This window comes from Armigeres subalbatus, chromosome 1, assembly GCF_024139115.2.
Source record: "Armigeres subalbatus isolate Guangzhou_Male chromosome 1, GZ_Asu_2, whole genome shotgun sequence".
NCBI lineage: Eukaryota > Metazoa > Arthropoda > Insecta > Diptera > Culicidae > Armigeres > Armigeres subalbatus.
In genome coordinates, this window is record NC_085139.1 from 188500109 (window position 1) to 188524278 (window position 24170).

Below are 24170 nucleotides of genomic sequence, written 5' to 3' on the forward strand. Positions count from 1 at the left end.
ATACCACAAAAGATGCAGAAAGATGTTTTAAAACTTCTCCATGCCAATCATACAGGAATTGTACGAATGAAACAGTTGGCAAGACGTACAGTGTACTGGTTCGGTATAAATTCAGATATTGAGAAATGTGTTCAATTATGCGAGGCGTGTATAAGCATGGAGATAGTTCCGAAAACAAAAGTAGATTCTAATTGGATTCCGACCACAAAGCCTTTCAGCAGAATTCATATTGATTTCTTTTATTTTGCTCAAAGTATCTTTCTGTTGATTGTCGACAGCTTTTCAAAGTGGGTTGAAATAGAATGGATGAGAAACGGTACAGATTGTGAAAAAGTTCTTAGAAAGTTAACTGCTTATTTCGCACGTTTTGGTTTGCCAGATGTGTTGGTCTCGGATGGTGGACCTCCTTTCAACTCCCACAATTTTGTGCTTTTCCTTAAAAGGCAAGGGATCGTAGTACTTAAAAGTCCTCCATATAATCCATCCAGCAATGGTCAAGCTGAAAGATCCGTGAGAATAGTTAAAGAAGTATTAAAAAAGTTCTTATTAGAACCGGAGATGAGAGGACTGCACATACAAGACCAGTTAAACCTATTTTTGTTCAATTGCCGAAATAGTTGCTTGACGAAGGATGGACAGTTTCCATCACATAACGTTTTTAAGTTTATACCGAAGACAATATTAGACTTAATCAACCCTAAAAGAAATTTAAAAATTATTTGGCCATATCACAGAATGACGATACTAACAAGCCTAACGATTACAGTCATTCTCACAAGGGAAATGAATTGTTAGATAATCTGACGTCAGGTGATGAAGTTTGGTACAAAACCATAACTCACACCAAGCTGCAAGATGGATTAAGGCTGTTTTATAAAAAATATTCTCTTAATCTATTCCAGATTCAGATTGGAAGCGTGGTAACTACCGCCCACCGCGGTCAGCTGAAGGTCACTAAAGGTGATAGTCAATTAACGAGTCCCAACGTTTTGGTGTCAGTTTCAAGGTCTGACCAAATGGCAGAGAACTTAGTCGAGCAAGATGGTGCGGTGGTGGACGTCGGGTCTGAAAATCGGGCGAAAGACTATTCCACCGATGCAATACGATCGAGGCGAAAGCGGAAGGCGGATCCTTTGAATGCACAACCAAGACATTCCAAACGGGCTCAAAAACCAAATATTATGGAGGATTATGTCTATAGAATTTAATAGAATAACTGGAAATTCTTTTCTTGTTTATATATGAATGATTCTGAACAATGATTAAGTTTTGAAGACTAAGCTGAATCCCAGCTTTCGAAAATAACTTTGTATTTCAAATAGCCATTATTATTAGTTTCTTGAAGGATGAAGGAGTTGATATGTATGAATTAGAGTAGCATATTACCATAATTATGAAATACAAACGGTTCCTATATTCAGATTAGTTATGCGAACTGAACAGTTTGAAGATGACCTGCTCTCGAAAGTATATATAAAGAATAATAAAGGAGGCCTCGTCCTCATTCTGTTTTATAACGTTAACCGTATCGCTTCTGATTTAATCACCAATCACGAGAAACCCTTTTTTTATAATACATTAGTTTGGTAATACAAAATAGAGTGGTCTGTGGAAGTGATGCTACTCTCATACAATAGCCCAGGCTTGTACCACCTACGAATTTGTGCGAATTGATCAATCCTATTTTTTAGGAAAAAAAATCTAATTGTAGACGGAAACATTATTTTGTTGCCGTTTGTTAGTGGTTTTTTCAGAATATTGGTTTCTGATCCCCAAACATCTTTGTACAAGACGGTAATTTCCTTAATCTTACAGATCCGGAGATATCTAACTAAACTAGTAGTCTCACACGCCTAGCGCCATCCCTTGAATGAATTTTAAACAGTACAATTCCACATATTGGTATCAAATCCCCAAACAACTTTGTAGAAGACGGCAGCTTTCTAAATCCCACAAATCCCGAGATATCAAACCAAACTGGTAGTTTCATATACACTAGCACCGCCATGTGGAAGAATTCCAAATCAACTATTTTCTTGTTTCATAGAACGTGCCATCTCTTTGCACGCCGATTTGTGCCACAATAACGCAACAGTTTCCGTACATATAGTACCAACTAGATTGCATCAATTAAATGAATTAAAATAAAATAAATCTTATAGGTAACTAACACTATACTCCACCCGCTAGTAACAACGGGAGTCGAATAAACAGTCTAACCAACAAACTGAAAGCCAAAACTTCAAACGTCAACATCTTATGAGACCTGCGACCAATGCAGACGTTCCCTAAAACGAAGTATTGTCTCACCATTCCTAATATAATATTTAAACTGTTTCGTTCTACACTCTGGCGATGCGCTTCAAAATAAATCAGCAACAGCTGGGTTATATATCCAAACATAATTTAACAATTTCGTGTTTATTTGCTCAAGCGCACTTATCCTGGTTTGTAATCACTTTTCGATACTACCCAAGCCAAGCAGTCGTAAATATATGAGTATAGTTGTAGTACCAGTACCACACGACCGTAACCGACCGACGATGACGGCGGCAGCGGCGGCATAATCCCGCAGCGTACACAATATTTATCCCGCTTCAAGCCATGCCATTTCGTTCGGTCGGTGAGCGTGTCTCAATCAACTGGTCATCTGGGTCAACTGATCGTCCATAACGTGAACGGCTGAACGACCGGGCAGCATACGTCCACCATCTCGAGCGTAAACATTCGCGTATTTGCACTGGAACTTGTTGTAGCAACAACTCCTACCTCAGTGCGTCCCACGACCACGACGGCCTATATTGAACATCAGTTACGGGACGATGATATGATTGACTCAGAACCTCGGGAAATCGCTGAGGAATTGCAGCAATATCGACACATGGTCAACAAGTGGGATACCGGGGGGTTCGCTCCTCTTATTCCCAGGAACTACTTTTTGGGTGTTTATTATCGATTGTTTTTTGAATGAATTTGTTTGGAACTTGGAAACTCGTTTTCTCGTTGAATGCAATAAATTCCGACTTTGTTAGTAAATATTTTAATTTAAATGGAATTGAAATGCGCTTCGACCCTGGTGATGCACGAAAGAACTTTCGGCGTCATTACTTCGTTGGGTTTGGGATGAGTAATGGATGTTTTCGTAATTAGTTCCACTCTTCAAAGTGCGGCATAGGCGCCGTCAGGGGTCGATATCTCCTATTGTCTCTCTCGTAAAGCATACAATGCTTTATTTCTGGTCTATATTAACTGAAAAAACGCAAAATATCCATAAAATGCTCATAATATTTTTTTTATCGAAAGTTACTACTTAAAAAAAATGATGGTATGAGAATAATATATTGGTTTGTACTAAGCTGCATACAATGGTAGGCAAACTTGTTTTCTTGTATGTACCCTTACAACTTGTGTGTTGAGTTTAACATAATAATCGTATTGAAGAAAAAATCATTTTTCTCACACATGCTTACAATTCATTCATAGTATAGAACAAAAATAGCATTATTGCAGTTGCTCAGAAGTCGAATAACTGATGCTGACCGGCATCTGGCCACTGTGTGCCGCTGTTTGTACTGCACCAGGCCATCATCGACATCGTTACACGGCTCGTCAGCAGGCAAGAACGCGTGCAGAGTGTTTCCAGCTGACGATGAATGCCAAACCGACTATGATAATTTGCGGGTGGAAACATATGCACGAGGCCGGAGATTATGATGCCGATACGTTCCCATGACAAATTACGTACTTTTGGTTTTCAGCACTAAATCACCAAAGTGCCATTCCTGTACGATGTGCTGCACATCTATCGGGTATTTGGATGAATGAGCTTAGGGAAATTTGCTTGTTTTACGATGGATGGAATTCTTAATGAAACATCACCAAATTAACAGTTTCCATTGTACCAACCTTATGCAAATCTTGTTTGTCTTTTTCAGAGATGGCCCCCGGTCGCTATTTTTCAACCCACCGCCGCAAGACAACAATTCCAAATCCGGAGCAAAACTATTGCAACCACAAACTGAAGAACCCTCCACTTCTGCTGGAACATCCAATCCTTCTTCAACTTTAGACGATATAATGCTGAAGCGACCGCTATTTGGTGGTAACACAAACACGTCAAGACTATCCGGAATTGGAATCAATAAGCCTGTCGCGTCTTCCCTGGGCGGATCGTCCTTATACCCTTCGCAACTGCCCCGGATTGTTGGGAGTACCAGTTCCAGCCTTGGACCGCACGGATCCGCATCAAACAAACTATTCAACGAACCTGACATCACAGCGAACAGCTTAAAAATTACGTTCCAGCCTTCACCGACGAGCAGTACAGCGACAACTACGCCAACTTCTACAGCGCCTGGAAGTGGCACGCACCATCCGGTGGAACCTCAAATGCCTAGCAATAGAAACAGTGGAACGAATGTATTGGGCGGCAGTGCCATCCCCAACAGTAGTGCGAACAGCAATGTTGTACATAGCAGCAGTACTAGTGCCGGTAACAATGTGCGTAACAGTGGGAATGTTGTAAATAATTACGGTGGTGGTGCCGGCGATAGTGGTGGGCCAAATACTGGTCCAGGATCTCAACACTGTGCGGTACTGTCGGGCAGCGGGACGAGTGGAGTGCAATTGGCTCTGTACGGGTGGCGCAAGAAATGTCTTTACTCGGTGATACTGATCCTGATGATTATGATCATTATCAATCTGGCGTTGACGTTGTGGATACTGAAAGTGATGGAATTCTCATCGGTAAGTACTGATGCATTTAGTTTGGGCAACATAATTTCTAATGATTACTTATTCTTTATTCCTAACTGAATATCCTGCTTAATTTTTTTTTAAGATAAAGAATATACTGCATGTATCCGCATATTTGTCCCATCTTTGCTGGGTGTCCTGTCGACTGGGGACAAATACGCGATAACAGGCAACTTACATAAAAAGTGTTGCAAACACGAAACACACAAAATACTTTACGTTGAATGAAAAATATATCGTTTTTCGAGAAGCACCCGTAAAAAATCAGCTTGTTCATTTATATAATTGAAATGGATATGTTTTCGCTGTTTATATTTATTTTCATTAATTTAGTTTTTTTTTCTACATATGTAATCACATTAACGTTCATCCATGATATTTTTGATGGTTCTATTTCCTAGACTCCAGTTCAAATTAGTTAGTTTACCATAACTACGGAACTTGAAAGCCTTGTTTTCAGTAGAAAAAAAAATAGACTGAATTCCCGTTGAATACAAATCGGATAATGCTAAGTAACAGAAAGTTTGTTTGTCTTCAGCAGGGACTATGTCCAAGGACTTGACGATCCCTCCCCAGCCCATCTGCGAAATGTGGATGTGGTGGGGTTTGACAGTGGGCCGTGTTAAATTCCTATAAAAAGCTGCATGTATCCGCAAGTAGGCCCCACCAAAGCGACCATGTGCCGCTCAAAGCGTACAAGCCCAAGTCCCGGTGTTAGGTGGGACGCTAAACAGCCCTGACACGATGGCCCTCCGACGAGACAGGGGGTTTGCGCAGGCCCAATAAGCCGCATGGAAAACCAATAATTACGAACAATATAAGAGATAATAACACTCGATATAATCGGCAAAGACCTAGGCGACGAATAAAGGATCATGATTGGAAGCTTGGAACATGGAACTGCAAGTCGCTAGGTTTCGCAGGTTGCGACATGTAGATCTACGATGAATTACATTCCCGCAACTTCGATGTAGTGGCGCTGCAGGAGATTTGCTGGACAGGACAGAGAGTGTGGAAAAGCGGGCATCGAGTGGCTACCATCTACCAAAGCTGTGGCACCACCAACGAGCTGGGAACCGGCTTCATGGTGCTGGGTAAGATGCGCCATCGTGTGATTGGGTGGCAGTCAATCAACGCAAGGATGTGCAAGCTGAGGATTAAAGACCGTTTCTTCAACTATAGCATCATCAACGTGCACTGCCAACACGAAGGGAGACCCGACGACGAGAAAGAAGCGTTCAACGCACAACTGGAGCAGACATACGATGGATGCCCACTGCGGGACGTCAAAATCGTCATCGGTGACATGAACGCTCAGGTAGGTAGGAAGGAAATGTATAGACCGGTCATGGGACCGGATAGTCTGCATACCGTATCGAACGACATCGACCAACGATGCATTAACTTTGCAGCCTTCCGCGGAATGGTAGTCCGAAGCACTTTCTTCCCCCGCAAGAATATCCACAAGCCCACATGGAAATCACCTAATCAAGTAACGGAAAACCAAATCGACCACGTTCTCATCGACGGTAAATTCTTCTCCGACATCACGAGCTTACGCACTTACCGCTTACTTAGCGAATATTGAATCCGACCACTACCTCGTTGCAGTATGTCTGCGCTCAAAACTCTCGACGGTGTTCAACACGCGTCAGAGTCGTCCGCCGCGGCTAAACATTGGGCGGCTACAACACGGTAGACTAGCCCAAGACTACGCGCAGCAGCTGGAAGTGGCACTCCCAACGGAAGAGCAGCTAGGCGCAGCATCTATTGAAGATGGCTGGAGAGATATTCGATCAGCTATTGGAAGCACCGCAACCGCTGCACTAGGCACTGTGGCTCCGGATCAGAGAAACGACTTCATACCAGTCGGCGAATGTGAGCAGTTAGTCGAAGAGAAGAATGCAGCATGGGCGATATTGCTGCAACACCGCACGAGGGCGAACGAGGCACGATACAAACGGGCGCGGAACAGACAAAACACGATTTTCCGGAGGTAAAAGCGCCAGCAGGAAGATCGAGACCGTGAAGAGACGGAGCAACTGTACCACGCTAATAACACACGAAAGTTCTATGAGAAATTAAACCGTTCACGTAAGGGCCAGGTGCCACAGCCTGATATGTGTACGGAAATAAACGGGAACCTTCTTACGAACGAGCGTGAGGTGATCCAAAGGTGGCTGCAGCACTACGAAGAACACCTGAATGGCGATGTGGCTGACGAAGATGGCGGTATGGTGATGGACCTGGGAGAACGCGTGTAGGACATAATTTTACCGGCTCTGAGTCTCCAGGAAAGCCAGGAGGAGATCGGCCGGTTGAAGAACAACAAAGCCCCTGGGGTTGACCAACTACCAAGAGAGCTATTTAAACACGGTGGTGAAGCACTGGCTAGAGCGCTGCACTGGGTCATTATCAAGTTTTTGGAGGAGGAAGTTTTGCCGCAGGAGCGGATGCAAAGCGTCGTGTGTCCCATCTACAAAAAGGGCGATAAGCTGGATTGTAGCAACTACCGCGCAATCACATTGCTGAACGCTGCCTACAAGGTTCTCTCCCATATTTTATGTCGTGGACTAGCACCAATTGCAAGGGAGCTCGTGGGGTAGTACCACACGGGTTTTATGGATGAACACTCCACCACGGAGCAGGTGTTCGCCATTCGCCAAGTACTGCAGAAATGCTGCGAATACAACGTGCCAACACATCATCTATCCAACGACTTCAAAGCCGCGCATATGATACAATCGATCAGGACCAGCTATGGCAGCTAATGCACGAACACGGATTTTCGGATAAACTGACACGGTTGATCAAGGCGACGATGGATCGGGTGATGTGCGTTGTTCGAGTTTCAGGAGCATTCTCGATTCCCTTCGAAATCCGCAGAGGGTTACAGCAAGGTGATGGTTTTTCGTGTCTGCTATTCAACATCGCTTTGGAAGGGGTAATACGAAGAGCAGGGATTACCACGAGTGGTACAATTTTCAATTGGTCCGTCCAACTATTGGACTTCGCTGAACACATAGATATTATGGAACGTAACCTTGAGAAGATGGAGGAAGCCTACATCAGACTGAAGAGGGAAGCTAAGCGGATCGGACTAGTCATCAACACGTCTACGACGAAGTACATGATATGAAGAGGTTCAAGAGAAGACAATGTGAGCCACCCACCGCGAGTTTGCATCGGTGGTGACGCAATCGAGGTGGTGTAAGAATTTGTGTACTTGGGCTCACTGGTGACTGCCGAAAATGAGAAAGTCGGAGACACATAGTGGCTGGAAATCGTGCGTACTTTTGACTGCGCAAGACGCTCCGATCGAATAGAGTTTGCCGCCGTACCAAACTGACAATCTACAAAACGCTCATTAGACCGGTAGTCCTCTACGGACACGAGACCTGGACGATGCTCGAGGAGGACCAACGCGCTGGGAGTTTTCGAAAGGAAAGTGCTGCGTACCATCTATGATCGGGTGCAGATGGCGGACGGTACGTAGAGGAGGTGAATGAACCACGAGTTGCATGAGCTGCTGGGAGAACCATCCATCGTTCACACCGCGAAAATCGGACGACTGCGATGGGCCGGGCACGTAGCCAGAATGTCGGACAGTAGCCCGGTTAAATTGGTTCTTGATAGCGATCCAACGGGCACAAGAAGGCGAGGTGCGCAGCGGGCAAGGTGGATCGATCAGGTGGAAGATGACTTGCGGACCCTCCGTAGACTGCGTAGTTGGCGACTTGAAGCCATGGACCGAGCCGAATGGAGAAGAATCTTATATACCGCACAGGCCACTTCGGTCTTAGTCTGAATAAATAAATAATAAGGTACTCCAAAACGTTCTGGAGTTCAGCCCACGATATCTACCAGATCAATCAAAGCTTTGGACAGTGTCCTCATCAGGCTTGTGAAATGTCATCTGCATGTCATTTGACTAATTTGTTCATAACTTTCTTCGGAAGCCAAATTTACTTCAACATTTTAGATGCACGCATAACGCTTGAGTAGCGTTATATTTTGTCCAAAGGTACATTACTCTAAATATAACATCTGAGGCTATAGAGTGAAATCTCCAAAATGTCACGTGTCATTTGACATAATGTCCTTTGAATGACATTTCGCCTCCCACGCCCCAGATTAGATATTCACTGCAAAGTCTTGTTAGAAAAAGTTGTAGCCACATTTAAGCGCTATAAGTTCGCCATACTTGATAGTTGATAGCTAACTACTAAAAAAAGTTCTGGAAAAATTATGAAAAAGAATGCAAATGACATTTTACAACACTGGTCCTCATCATCGGTATATACCCAATCCGGTGTAATTAGCATATGATCCAAATTTTCATCAACATAAGATTCAATGTCCAAGATTCCAAGAGAAATTAATCTTGATTCAAGATGCACACTAACAATGACGTTAACCTGCGATTTGTTCTGCATATTTGGACTAGATGATCAAGTAGTTCAATCGTTACGGTTTCCAGGACGTTTTGGTGAACCTAAAAGGTATGTGGTAGCTTGTGTGAATAATTATTGAAGCCAAATCTACTCAATCAACCTACTGGGATATTATATCATACACCATTCAACAGTGGGTTCATGGATATATCCCTGATATTGATATATCTATAGATCACATGATCACAGCTCCAAATAGGGTCTATAATAAGGCCAATACTCTATGAGTCGCTAATGAAAGGACCATTGACTTAAGAATACATCGAGATGTTGAATAGAAGTTCCTTGCAAAACTGTTCGACAGAGCAGAGTAACCGAGAAAATTTGATCCAGTAGATCGCCCTTTCTGAACTCTGCCGGTTTGAAAACCCATAAAGGCTTGTAGTAGCTAGTAAAAGTGTTGAGTGAAATCCTATCGGCTCAATGGACCTGCTGGGATGTTTAGCGATGCACGTGTAAATCGTTCAGGACATGGCTAATCGGGTAGGTCGCTTCCTTTGAACTCCCGGGCGTTTTGGAGAACTTAAAAGGTCTGTAGTAGCTAGTAAACATAATTAGTGAAACTCTTCCGTCTCAAAGGACCTGCTGGGATGTTTAGTATTGCACGGATATATCGTTTAGGACTTGGTTGATCGGGTAGATCGCATGTTTTGAACTCAATGACGTTTTGTGGAACCGAAAAGGCCGAAAAGTAATGAGTGAAATCTGATTGGCTCTATGGACCTGCTGGGATATTTAGCGATGTACGAATACATCGTTCAGGGCTTGGTTGATCGGATAGATCGTATGTCCTGAAATCCAGGCCGTTTTGGAACCCCTGAAATAGGTAACGTTAATATACTCCAGAACAGTTTGGACGGCCTAGGACAATCGAAAAAAATATTGCAATACCTTTTTGATTCTTTCTATACTTGTTTTGGCAGGATCGAGCGGAAAAACCTAAATCTGTACGTTAAATCATTGTAAAAACCTAGATTAATCCACCTAGCGTTGGTGGTGCCTTTCTCGCATTTAGTTAAGACACCAACCTTATATGGGGTTTATATGGTCCGATGTACCATTTTCTTTTTAACTTTGAAACGCAATGAACGATCGTTATAAAATTCAATAGTGATCAACAAGGCTTTGTCCCCTGTCGAATGAAACTTGTTGCGAGAAAATCGGTTAAGGATTACTATATGAAAAGTTGTCTAATGTTTTTCTTAAATTTTGTGCACATACACACACACAAATACACACATACACATACACACACATACACATACACACACACATACACACGGACAGACAGACATGTGTTCAGCTTATCGAGCTGAGTCGATTGGTATCTAATACTATGGGTCTCAGAGGCTTCTATAAAAAAATCGTTTTCGGAGTGAAATGATAGCCTTTCGGTACAACTTAGTTGTACGAGAAAGGCAAAAAGTCGTCCTGAAAGGGTTAATACAAAGATTAAAGACGTGTAAATGCCAAGATATTTTTTTTGTGAAGGTTTACTGGCGGGACTCTGAATAGAGTAGAAACCTCTGCACCAGGCCTTTGATGATACCGTTGCATAATTCCGTTCGAAGCAGTTTGCCAGCCGTACACGGAACATGTCGTCCAAGAAGACGCTGTTGCAACTGAATCAGAGGGAATTACGTTCATAGTTAGTCAAAGAGGTCTCATGCTAACTAACATCGTAATCGTTTAAAGTCATTTTTGTCATTTTCTTGTCAGAGTCACATTATTTAACCAGTTTTTATGCTATTTAGATGTCTATTGTCATTGTACGCGTTCAAAATCAACCGAAGCAGTTTATCCAACTCACATGGAACATGCTGCCCAATGCTTCATCGTAAAAACTGAGACGGAAGTTTTTCTTTTATCAAATATAAGAAAGTGTTCAATTCCCGATTTATAAAAAATGACAAGCTAATAACTTTTGAAGCAGTTTTCCAGCCGTACAAGGATCATGTCGTCCATTAAGACACTGTTGAACTGGCTCAAAAGACATTATATTCACAACTTTAATAGATATTCTCTCCAATTATCTCATTCCTAATTATATAGATTGATTTGTACGATGTCATTTTTGTCTTTATGGTCAGAAGGTATGAAGTATGGGTTCCTCGAATTCCTTTGTTTACCTAAGTTATTGGTTCTTAATGGTTTTTGTTCTGTGTCAATACTATCAAACACAATGTTAGTTATGTCTTGTAAAAAGTGGAAACTGTTCGTGCATTATTGCATCTATTTTATTGTTATTCTTTTATCAAGGTAGTCTAAGACTATTATTATACTAAATTAATGATTTCGTGTGTGTTACTTCTACGTGAAGTTAAACGATTTACAATGATATGGAAATGCTAATATCATCTTCCAAACTTGGACGTACATGTTCATGATAGCATTAGAGGCGAAAGTATAGAATTGATAGTTCCGTTAGGATACGGCAGGCATGAAGAATGTTTTTATAGAAGTCGATTTGAAAGCGAGCGGAGGGCAATATTTGTGATGGCACATATCGCACGACCTTCCTTCTGCCAAGCTCCCGTATGAAGGGGGAGGGAAGAATATCAGTGTGGAAGCTGATATATCTCCACTGGCAAAAGGAAGGTGGTTTGACTTGCTCATATGCCATCGCGTGCGGAAGGATTTGCTATCGACGAGTACTGTCTCCAAATTTCTAATATGACATCAGCATTTAGTCGAATAGGATTTTTATTGCACAGTGAGAAAACAGAACTGTGCAATAAAAATCCTATTCGACTATCAGATATAGAACTATTATATTATGTTTAAAGTAAGCTTAATCGTTTATAAACTGTCAATATCTATAATGTACTAATGATCAGCTATGAGTCAGCTATAGGATTCCCTTTTCGGTGGCAAAGTAAAGCTTCATCACGCCTATTCCCTACTATTAATAAAAATTATCGAGAATGAAGCCGTCATAAGATTGTTCATATACCATTATTATAATGTGTGGTATTTTTTATTATGGCTCTTCGAAGTGAGACATAACAAAATAAGACTGGCACCACGTTCCTAGTTTTAAAAAAACTTCTACTCAGCGAATCCAGTAGTCATTTCCCTACGAATGTCTTGAATACATTGTGTATCAATAAATGCCTAGCTAGCTAAGTATAAGCGTGGCTACGTCTCATCGTCACAGGGAACGCATCAGAAAAGTATTGCCGAAGAGAAGAGAACTCACATCATTATCACTGATGTAAAAGGCCTCTGCCAGACTGCACTACCATTCAAGGCTCCATAACACGATGTCCGTTGGATCACATGCAAATGCCGTAAATAAGTGCGTCAATGCCAGATATGTAACGCGGCGCCAAACAAAAATAGTCAACATGTGATACCACCACGACAGGATATGTCTTTGGTTGCCATCTCAGTGCTAATGGCGTAAGCCGACCCACCGCGGCAAGGTAACATATCCGAGGGGAAGGGTAAATGCCAAGATTTTATACAATTATTGTCGGATTTGTTTTTTTGGGTGTATGCAGTCAAGCGTGGTTTACAAACACTAACTACGCCTCATGAAAGCAAACCAATTAACGCAACGTCTAAGTGTTGCACCAACCTACCTAATCTCCAAGTGACGGAGTCAATGTTTGCCAAACTCGTCCAACCATGTGAATGCGGGATTAGGTTTGTAACAATATCATGTTGTGAAACGACCTCTGCGGGGATCAAAAGCATTGGTCGGCTCGGCTAACTAACATCGAACGCCCCAAAATAAGCTCAACAACAAAATATAGACATAATACATGAATTTATTGAGCTGGCATACCCTTTCTTAGGAATAAAACATCACCCTAACTCCTGTTCTCAGCCCTAGCTAAACCATGGTTTTTACTCACGCTACAGAGGCACACATCCGCGCCACCGTCATCATGCTGCGGCTCGTCGTGCCCGGATTTCGCACCATCCTGGGCTGGACTGTCCGAGCTCACCGACGTACGATTTCACTGCTTTTTCCTCCAATTGGCGTGCTCGGCATGCAATAGCTTGTTACCAGCCGCTTGGTCACAACAATTATCCCGTTTCCGATTGAGCGATGCAGCTATCGTTGCCACGAACACTGCTGCACCTTGCTGCACCAAGTCCAGTGCTGCAGTTGCTCGCTGCGGAATGCTCGGTTGTTGAACGTGTTCGCCAGATCCGATGACAGCAATTAGCCCGAAGAGAATATGTACTGAATCGTGATCAGTAGTCCATAAAAAAGCCCTGTGATTCGAAGAACTTTCTTAGATTCCTTATCTATTTTGCAACCAGATGACACTTACTTCTGGTGAAGGCTTTCTTCGTCATTTTCCGCACCAAACCGGTACCGTCTCGACCAAGTCAACTGATTCCGTTGGATTCGTTGACTCGAGGGATCGCTCTGCTGTTTTGTGGAGAAGAATCGAATTAATTGAAGGTCACATTCGGATTATTCCTTCATTCTTACCGGAACGTTTGCTTTCCTTCGGCAATTTCCACGATCCTCCTGCGTGTTTCCTTGTGAATTGTCCTCCGGAATGCCCGAACTGCAATCTCCCGACACAAGACGAATATCTGTTTGTGTAGCGATGAAAGTTAAGCACTTTTCGTGAGATTTTGAGCCCGTTTTCGACTAATGCGTGGCTTCACGAACAACCCGTCGGTGTCTCGACACGGGGTTCTAACAATTTCGCGCTTTTGTCGTCTGTCGCTGCGATGCCAATACGAAGGCAATCTTTTGCTGAAGTTCCACTTTCACTACGCGGCTTACGTGAAAATTTCCGACTGTATGGCGACCACGATTTTGCGGTGAGGGTTTTCAGTCACTGCAGCAGCACCGGTTGCACCTTTTTTCACCCACGAAGCGTCACGAACAGTGATGAAAGTGCGAACGGCGAATGGATGTGAGAAACGCTGTAACTATTTCTCGTATTATGGAATGGAATGGCAGTAATCGTTGCTTGTAGAAATACTAGAACAAGAGATTGGCGAAGACGCCATCTTGTTTCTAATCGAACCGTCAAAAGCGATTCCATTTCGACTTGTTTACTTTTGCATAGGAATGGGCGATACCGATACAATATATCGGGAATCGATATTTTCGCTCCGATTAATCGATATTTTGTATCGATTTTTGATGTTCGATATTTATCGTATCGATTTTTTGTAGCTAGTATCAGATCTCGATTTTTCAAAGTAAAAATATAGCACATTAGGCACAATCTGTTAAAAACAGCGAATCCTTGATGTATGCAGGGCTGGCATACTCCTCAGAGTAGTCGAAATGTGCGTGTCTTTTACACTCCTCAAAAAGACCGCAGAGAGTGTGTTTCGCTTATCGCTCATTCTTTCTCTTCCACAACGCAGTGAGTCCTCTTTGTGTTTCTACTCTGCAGCGAATGCATTTGCCAGACACAAAGAGTTGAGGATAAATGATGAAATAAACACACCGTGTTCCTCAATGAGTTTTGACAAAACGGTGAATCAAACAGAATGAAAATTAACATTGCCAAATAATGTTAAACGTAGCTGTTGATGTTGATACTATTTATGCGCTATAAGTTATTTTTGTTTTTGCTGGCTTTTGGGATGTCTGTGGGCAAAGCTATTTAGAAGCCTGGTACTACCAACATTATTCCGCCCCACCGCTTTAAAATAAGTTACTGACGAGACGATTTCTAAATATAATTTCTGTCAGGTAATCTTGTTGAATTTAAAGGTTCTAAATTCGGAACAAAACAGAAAACATTGCACTTATATAAAGTTCCATTATTTCATTTCAATGCTAATTTTTCTTGATGTTAGCATCATGCCCAATTAATATACTTCTGCTCTGACAATGGGTTTTGTGTGTTTGTCTTCGAAATACTGATCCACCCTTATTATTAGATGAAGTAATTTCATTGTCTCAACCTTCAAAATAATGTTCACGGCCGTATGAAAGTGTATAAAATTTCATTGCAAACACTGTCTAAAAAAAATTATGATTTACGCCAAGCTAAAAATAATCAGTTTAAATTCCCCTTCCGTCTCTACACAGAAAAAAATTCCGTGGTAAAAACTACTATTTTGTAGGATACGCTCTGTTTTCAAAACAACCATGAAATTTTTGTCAATTTTACCATGGTTTCATAGAAATTCACCACTGTTTCAGTTCATGTGACAACATTCCGCATGGGCCACAGTTGATTTTTACTGCGCGCATGGTGAAATCAAACGGGTTTGTTATCTGCTGAAAATCGTCGGTGCATATTCTTAAAATAACCCTCGGAATGATAGTTTCGACTGCAATATTTTTTTGCGTGTTGGCGAATAAGGTTGCATGAAGAAGAAGAAGCGGAAAGATATTTGAAAAAAAATGGCACGGGAAAGCACTCGGTGAAATTTTTAAAACTCTTCTCACAAGTGCAATATCACAAAATAAAAATCAAAATAGAAATTATGTGTTTACTATACAATACAAGGAAAGTTCATCCCCGTACTGCTAATCGTTTTATCTAAATTGCTTCTAGAAATTTCGAGAAGCGTTTTAAAAATTTCACCTTGCTTTCCCGTGCCATTCCTTTCAAACATCATCTTTTGGCTTCTTCTTCTTATCCTTTTTATTCATTCCTTATTTGTCAATGCTATACTTTTTAGCATGGAGCATTAAACTTTATAAAACCCCGCCGTTTCTAACTGAGACGTAATTAACTAATTTTTCAAGGCGAAATATGTGTGTTCCAAAAAATTTCAGCGAGCTTCGTAGAAAACGATATCGTTTCCGAGAATATTGCACTAAGTGGCACAACTTTGTGTTGGCCCAACTCTCACCGGAATAATTCTCTCACTCTTCGTCTTCGTCCTCACTCACCGTGTTGGCTTTGTTACACAATGAGTATCAGCGTTACTCTCTGTGGTGTGTATTAAAATCTCCTCATTGTGCACAGTGTGTGAGGAAATGCCAGCTCTGGATGTATGGGATTCGATGATCTGAAATGGGAAATATAAATTTCATTTTTTTGCTCGTGCTTTTTAATTTTTGGGCGTATCGATATATCGGATTATCGATGTTTCAAGGCCGATATTTTTCGGCATCGATATTTCGATAATAAGCACATCGATTCGGCAGTATCGATATTTTTCCGAAAACGCCCATTCCTAGCATCCATAAGACGCAAGCAAAAAGATCAAGTGCTGCCAGTATCATTGTCACGATTTCATGCATTTTCATACGTTGCCATTTCGACAGTTTTTCACTCCGCCGGTCTCTGGTTATAGGGTTGCTAGTTGCTTGCGAGTGCGATCTTTTAAATTGGCAGTTGACGCTTAGGGTGATCCCAGATTTGCGAACGGCTTGTTGCTTTTTGTATTCGATGGTGCATGTAGCTTTGCGAGCTGTTTAATTAGGATGTTTTACTTCCTTAGGGCAGTATTAAATAAACTTAACGTAACAATCACACTAACGTATGCAGCACATTTCTGACTATATCACTTATTTTATAAATGATAAACCAAATCAAAAATTAAATCATACACCTACCTTGCGGGGTAATATCTGAAACTTCGTCTTCTAGGAGTAGAAACCCATACAACTTACCAACACATCCAGTGAACCCTCACCTCACTCCCGATTGTCATAGCTCACGTCGGTCGTATACTGAGACGTTTGAGTGAGACGAGATTCCTCAGCACGCGGGACATGTTTCAGCACACGCGTCTCCCATTCGGCTTGACAAACAGTTCGGTAACATTATCTCGGTTGATGGAGAATCCACAGGAATGCAATCTTAGAAAATCTCATCATTCTTTTATAGTTGATTGGACACCAATTCCTACAAGTGTCTCTCATTCGAATCTGCTCCTTTTGATATTCTTGATTCCAGGTCCAGTTGCTTTCACATTTTCAATTTCTTCCAAATTACCCAAAACTTCTTGAGTTATGAACATTCTACCTTCTTTATATCTGCGATGAAGCCATATCACATATTTCGCTTATTTTTTAACGGTTTAAGTATGGATTTTTAATTTGCTGGGACATAAAAATAAATGCGTCGTTCTTGAGATGTAGTGTGGAGATGTAGTATGTAGTAATGGCTTAAATTTACAGTAAGAATGACTGAAATCCAAAGCTTCCCAGAAACAAACAAAGTAACCCATGAATACAAGATTCTTTGCACACCAGCTGAGCACTGTTTTCGTTTCTCCTTTTCACCTTCAGCGCAGTTGAAAGGAACAAGCAGTGGATGGGCTGATGCTTCCCCATATTCAAGAAATTGTAGAACATGGTAAGCTTTGATCTCCCTTCTGCCAAGCAGGAGGAATGGTGGAGTGGTATCGAACGGCGACTCCCACTCATACGATCTGGTGTTAAATTGACATGCTGGGCCTGACCATTTTTGCTACATACACTAATTTTTGGGCTGTGTAAAATTTAGGATACACATTTTCAGAGCCTTGTAAAAATTAATTTGGACGCAATAATGCGTCTTTTGGTTCGCTTGCATATGTCGGTCTTAAATGACATAATGTTACAAGACTTTTTCGTAGTGTGTAGCTTTCGAATTCAATAAATTGTTTACCTTGACTACAATCAATTTCACCTCCTATGCTCAATGCTCCTGCTATTGTCCTAGACGAATCCCTATGGCATTGAATTATTGTTAGAACGGAATAATATGGACGTAAATCCGGGTAGCTTACCTCCCGTTACAACTATGAGAGTTTACGAATGAATTGTTGAATAACCCTGGATATCCAATATCAATATCGACGAGAACTATTGCACTATTGCTTCCAATCTACCCAGAAACCTGCATGTCATTATTCTTTAACAACGCATTTTCCCTCTTCTGACATTTCGTATTGGAATGAGGTATCGCTATCGAGCCTACGCCACCGGTGTGTGTGGCCGTGATGCCAATCCGTTCGTCGCTGTGGCAACATACTTCCCCCAATGGAACCCTCGGTCCAACTCAATTCCATTCTCTTTGCCCACTTCGAGAGCTGCCATCTTTGCCACGGCCCGCCTTTGTATACCTTTAGCCGTCTGCACCATTGCTTGTCGAACTTTGCCATTGCCAGCTGTGATGGTTTGTAGAACACGACCACGTGTCCATCCGTTCCACTGTGCTTCGTCGATCAGAATAATGATGTCTCCTTGCTGCACATTCTTAGTTGCATCAGACCATTTGGTTCTCTTCGTGAGTGTCGGCAGGTACTCACGTACCCATCATTTCCAAAATATATCGAGGTATTCACGTATCTTCTTCCAGGATCGCTTCATCCCAGAACATTCGTCTATTGGATTCAAGGACGGTTGCTTGACACCGGTAGAACTTCCCAATAAGAAGTGATTGGGTGTGATCGCTTCCTTTTCCACCAATTCCAACGGTAGATATATTAAGGGCGAATCTATACCATTTCGTCGAAAGACATTTCGTCGAATGGAATTTAGTCGAATAACATTTGGTCGAAAAGACATTACATTGGTCGAAAGGACATTTAGTCGAAAATGTTTTTTTTAATCCACTAGATACGCAGGACATTTGGTCGAATGACGTTTGGTCGAAAGGACACTACGTCGAAAGGACATTTGGTCGAATTGACATTTAGTCGAAATCTGATTTAAGTATGAAAAATCTTCGTACATTTGGTCGAATGACGTTTGGTCGAAAGCGAGTTTTCGAATTAAAAATCTTGGTAAATTTAGTCTAACAATGTTCCGTCGAATGGCTATTTGAAAGAAAAGAACTTTAGTCAATAACAATAAAAAAATAAATCATTTTTTCGGGTTTTCCAAAAGTCACATAATTATAGCTCCAATATTGTCCAAAGAATGATGGGTCCATAAAAACAATAAATTATACGAAAACGGTGAATATCCCGAGAATATTTCCGACTGGATATTGACTTTAACTAACCTTCTAACCGACTACGATGAATCTATACCACCTGGTCAAAAGAAATTCAGTCACCATTTCACCAGAAATTCATATGACCATTTGGTCGGAATTAAATATTCCAAAGCCGACTACGATGAAGAGAACATTGATATCATTGGTTTTGATAATCGGTACAAAAATAGAGGGTATTTCACCATCAGTACTTAATGTTTTGCTATTTCTGTAGGTTTTAAATTTTTCTATAATACACCAAAGTCTCCATAAGTTTCTTTAGCTCAGGTGAAAATCCTCATTGACATCCATATTCGTTTCTTCCGCTCTACTGCACTTCCGCTGAACTTTCTCACGTCGACTTAATTCCTCTTATTAGTTTATCCATGAATCTTGTGGATTATTTATTCAAATTCAACCAAAAATATATTGACGAATTATCCATTTAACTAATTACCTATTACCGACTAAACACTTTCAACATTCGACTAAATTTCCATTCGACTAAATGTCCGTTCGACTAAATGTTCATTTGACTAAATTTCCATTCGACTAAATGTCCATTCGACTAAATGTCCCTTCGACCAAATGTACTTTCGACTAAATGTCATTCGACTAAACGTCATTCGACGAAATGTCATTCGACGAACTGTCCCAAAGCCGTTAAGGGCCTACTGTTGACTATTGCTTCTGCTTCTGTAATCATCGTATATAGCACTTCGTCATCTAACTTCTCATTACTGTATGCCGCCTTCAACGCTGTTTTTGCTGATCTAACCAGCCTTTCCCAGGTGCCACCCATGTGTGGTGTGCCAGGGGGGATAAAAAGCCACGCTGTAGTTGTGCTAGTGAACGTCTCGGTAAGTCCTTTGTTGATTTGCTCTCGCAGCAGGCGCTCCGCACCTTGGAAATTGGTACCATTATCGCTATGTATTTCCAACGGAAAGTTTTGCGGCAAACAAATCGGCGAACACATGCAATACAGGATTCGGCAGTCAAGTTGTGAGCCACTTCAAGATGGATCGCAAGCACGGTCATACAGGTAAAAAGTGCAATCCATCGTTTTACATGACTACGCCCCACTTTAACAAGAAATGGTCCGAAATAATCGAGTCCTACGTAGCTAAACGGGCGTATGAATGGTGACAATCTTGCTTGTGGCAACAAAGCCATTCGCGGAATGTTCGGGTAAGCTTTGCGAATCTTGCAAAGTAAGCAACGAAAAATAACAGAATTAACCACCGCTCGTAGTTTCGGTATGTAGAACCGCTGCCGGATTTCATTGACTACGGTCTCCTTACTACCATGTTTTAGTTGACGATGATGATGGTCGATCAATATTGCAGTCAATCGGTGAGATCTTGGAAGAATTATAGGAAATTTGACGTCGGTGGTTACACACTGTGCTGCTGTGATTCTTCCATCCATGCGAAGGACTACGTTTTCGTCTAGCACCGGCGTTGTTTTATAGATGCTACTAGACTTCTCCAAACATCTCTGCTTGTTAGGCGGCAGCAAACGGTTTGTTGATAATGTGACCTTTTCGTCTGGGAAAGATTGCCATTGAACCATGCTGAAAATTGACGCTTCGCTCTTCAACAGTTCTGACTTTAAAAGTGGTCCAGTATGTCGACTCGTATGACGGCAATTGTTGATGAACCTATGGACATAGGCCATGACTCGTTGCAAATGGGTCCACTTCGAGAATCGATCGATATCTACAATGCATTGTGGAACGTGTATCTCGCGATGAAGATAGCTTGTTCGTAGTTCTTCTTCTCCTGCGGTTTCTAAGAAAACTGCCATCCACTCTTGTTCTGGTGTGTATAAAAATTTTGGTCCCTTAAACCAGATACTGTTTGATTTGAAGTAAGGACCTGCTCCCCATTTAGTAGCTTCGTCAGCCGGATTCTCTTCAGATGCTACCAAATGCCATTCGTTACGATCCGTACCTTCTAAAATCTCCGCTACTCGGAATGACACATATGGGCTATACTTCCGAGGATCAGAATTGATCCAGCTCAGAGCAGCAGTAGAGTCACTCAAAAAAAACGTTTATTGGTGACCATCGAGTGGCCTTCACCAATATATTTGGCAAGGCGTTTTCCGAGTACGCAAGCTTGAAGCTCCAAACGGGAAACAGTTTCAAGTTTTTTGTGGCACAACCTTTGTTTTAGCCGATACTAATGCCGCTTCTACTCGTCCTTCTTCGTTGACAATTCGTAGATATGAAACGCACGCGCAGGCATCTCGCCCAGCATCGACAAAGGTATATAATTGCATGTTTTGCAACGTTTTCTTCCCAACCTTCGTAAAGTAGTATCGCGGTATGCAAACGTTATTAATATGATTGATCATATAAGTCCATTGCTGCCACTGCTCGAACAGCTTACTGTCCACTTCTTCATCACAACCGATGCCCAGTCGCCAGACGTGCTGAATAAGGACTTTTCCAAACACTAGATAAGGAGCAAGGAGCCCTAACGGATCGAACAGGGTCTTAACGCATCTGAGAATCTGTCGTTTGGTGGGTTTTCGCTTGCTCGTAATTATGGAGGCGATGTCACCTCGCATTTTTGCCTAAAAGCAGAACTCGTCCGACTTCGTTGCCCACAGCATGCCCAGGACCCGTTCCGATGGCTGTTTTTCATCGAGACATAGTTGTTTAGCTGGATTTTGTACAGTTTCTCTCAGGTGCTGCAGAACTGCCCCGCTGTTTGTGCGCCAGTTTCGAATTTCGAATCCTCCATTTCTATGTATAGCACGTACTTCAGCGGTCTTGCTTTCTAATGTTCACCTGGTGGAACATCTCTTTCACATCTGCGCTTACCGCCACGGGGAGACGGAAACGGAATAGGACGAAGCATAGAGGTGGTACCATGTCCGGACCTTTGAGTAGTAGTGAATTCAGTGCGATGCCATCCACTTTTGCGGAGGCATCCCATATCAAGCGTACTTTGCCTGGTTTGTTGGGATTTGTTATCGCGTTTAACGGAAGGTACCATACTCGCCGTGGGTCAACTTTTGCCAATTCCTCCGCTAAAACTCGGTGAGCATACCCTTTCAACTGGTATTCTTCGATTTGTTGATGGACATTCTCTTTCAGCGTCGGGTCCTTCGCCATCCTTCGTTCCAAACATTGCAATCGCTTTATGGCCATAGCTGTCCGGAAGCTCTACTCCATCGTACTTCCAGAGTAGTCCACACTCAAACCGATCTCCGACTCGTCTAGTACGTTCTTCCAATATGCGATTGGCTCATTTTTCGTCTTCGCGAACACCTATCCCAGCTGATTTGATACCCGAGATGTAATAGCTGAGCTGCATTTGGGCTTGGTTGCTCCGTCCACCGTAAACACACCATCCCAAACGTGTTTTCACGGCCACCGGGCACCTTCTACTCCTTCGCGTACTTTCAAAGGAAGCGACAGCCGTAGGTTATGCACACCGATGAGTACTTGAGGAACAGCGTTATGATAGCCACGGATAGGAATTCCTCTAAGGTGTTGGTAGGTATCCACCAGCTTTTCAATTGTAAGACTTTGTATAGGAAGATCCAATTGTTGAACCGTCTGGACATTTATCAAGGGATATTGAATCGAGTTATCGCGGCCTGAGATGAGCAAGGAGTCAAGTTGCGAATCGCGTTCTTCCCTTGACATGTCTCCGGTCCACTTAAGACATAACGGTTGTGTGTGTCCCGAGATGTTCATTTTTTTAGCAAGGCTGGTTTCCATCATTGTGACAGACGAACCTTCGTCCAAGAGTGCAAATGTCTCGATTGCCTGAGTACCGTGGCGCAAGGTTATGGGAATAATGCGGAAAAGCAGGGAAGGGAAATTAATCTCGCTGGAGTAATGATACTGAACGTGATCTTCCGTTTCCTGTTTGATGCCCTTCCTATCAGAATGCAACAACGGATTGTGACGAAATTGGCATCCATTTATTTCACACCGTTTAGTGAACCGACAGGCCATGCGTCCATGGTTGTACAAACATATGCGGCACAGCTGGAGGCTCTGCACCTTCTTCCACCGATCGTCAACTGGTAATGGATCTTACATTCTTTCAAGAGATGTCCGTCTTCGTCGCATACTATACAAATAGTTCTTCTCGCTTCGGAATGAAACGTGTAACGTTCTCTCTGCTTCGAATGATCATGTTTGTTTGGCTGCTCTTTTATAGTGCTGATGTACTTGACACACTGTACGCATCGTTCTTCCATGAAGTCGCTGAAGATTTTCAGATTAATCAATGGCTGTTGTCTCCGATATCCGGCCCATCTCATCCTGTACTCTGCAGGAAGTTTCTCCACCAAATCCTTCAACAGGGTTGGGTTTGTCACCGTGACGACCACATACGTCAAGGTGTGCAGCTATTATGTGGTCGCATAGAGCTTGCACCATGGTGCCAAATTCAATCAATGTTTCTAATCTATCGACCTTTGGCGGGGGAGCTGATCTTACTCTCCCTATAAGAGATTCTATTAACAGTTCCGAGCGGCCGTATCGCATCCTTAATGCTTGCATTACATGGGGAACTGTGGCTGGTAGTATCAACCGACTACGTACGGATTCCCAAGCAGTAGGTCATCGGAGGCAACGTTGGAGGCGAATCATATTCTCACCGACACTATATCCGCAAGCTTCCGTCGTGTATTCATATTGACTTATGAAGACCGGCCAATCCGCCGGGTTCCTCAAAAACGTTGGAAGGTCTCCAACTGTTGGCTGGTAGGTCCAAAGTCGATTTGGTCTGCTGGTAATTGACTCGAACACCTTACGTTCTCGTTGGTCTGTGATGTTAACGTCTGCGGGGTATTACGTGGGTGGTTCAAGTTTCTGTCTGCTAGATTTCGTTTTTCGATTGATGAATTCTTTGAAGTTTGTTGCGAATCGGTTTGGGCAAATGACTGGGAAACCACTGGTCTTGATAGCTCGTATATTTAACGCTTCAAAGCTAAAATAATATTTCATATTAGTCACAAATTTTGACCTTGATGAAGCAACAATTCAGTGGGACCTTCAGTAAGTACCCAGTAATACTGCCTACGATTCCGTGATTGTTCAACAAGACCTTTACAACTAATGGATTTTAATAACAAG

The 24170-nt window shown here is 42.2% G+C and overlaps 1 pseudogene; it reads left to right on the forward strand.

Moving 5' to 3' along the window:
* Nucleotides 1–24170, forward strand: part of LOC134209250 (zeta-sarcoglycan-like) — a 151553-nt pseudogene that overhangs the window by 66612 nt on the left and 60771 nt on the right.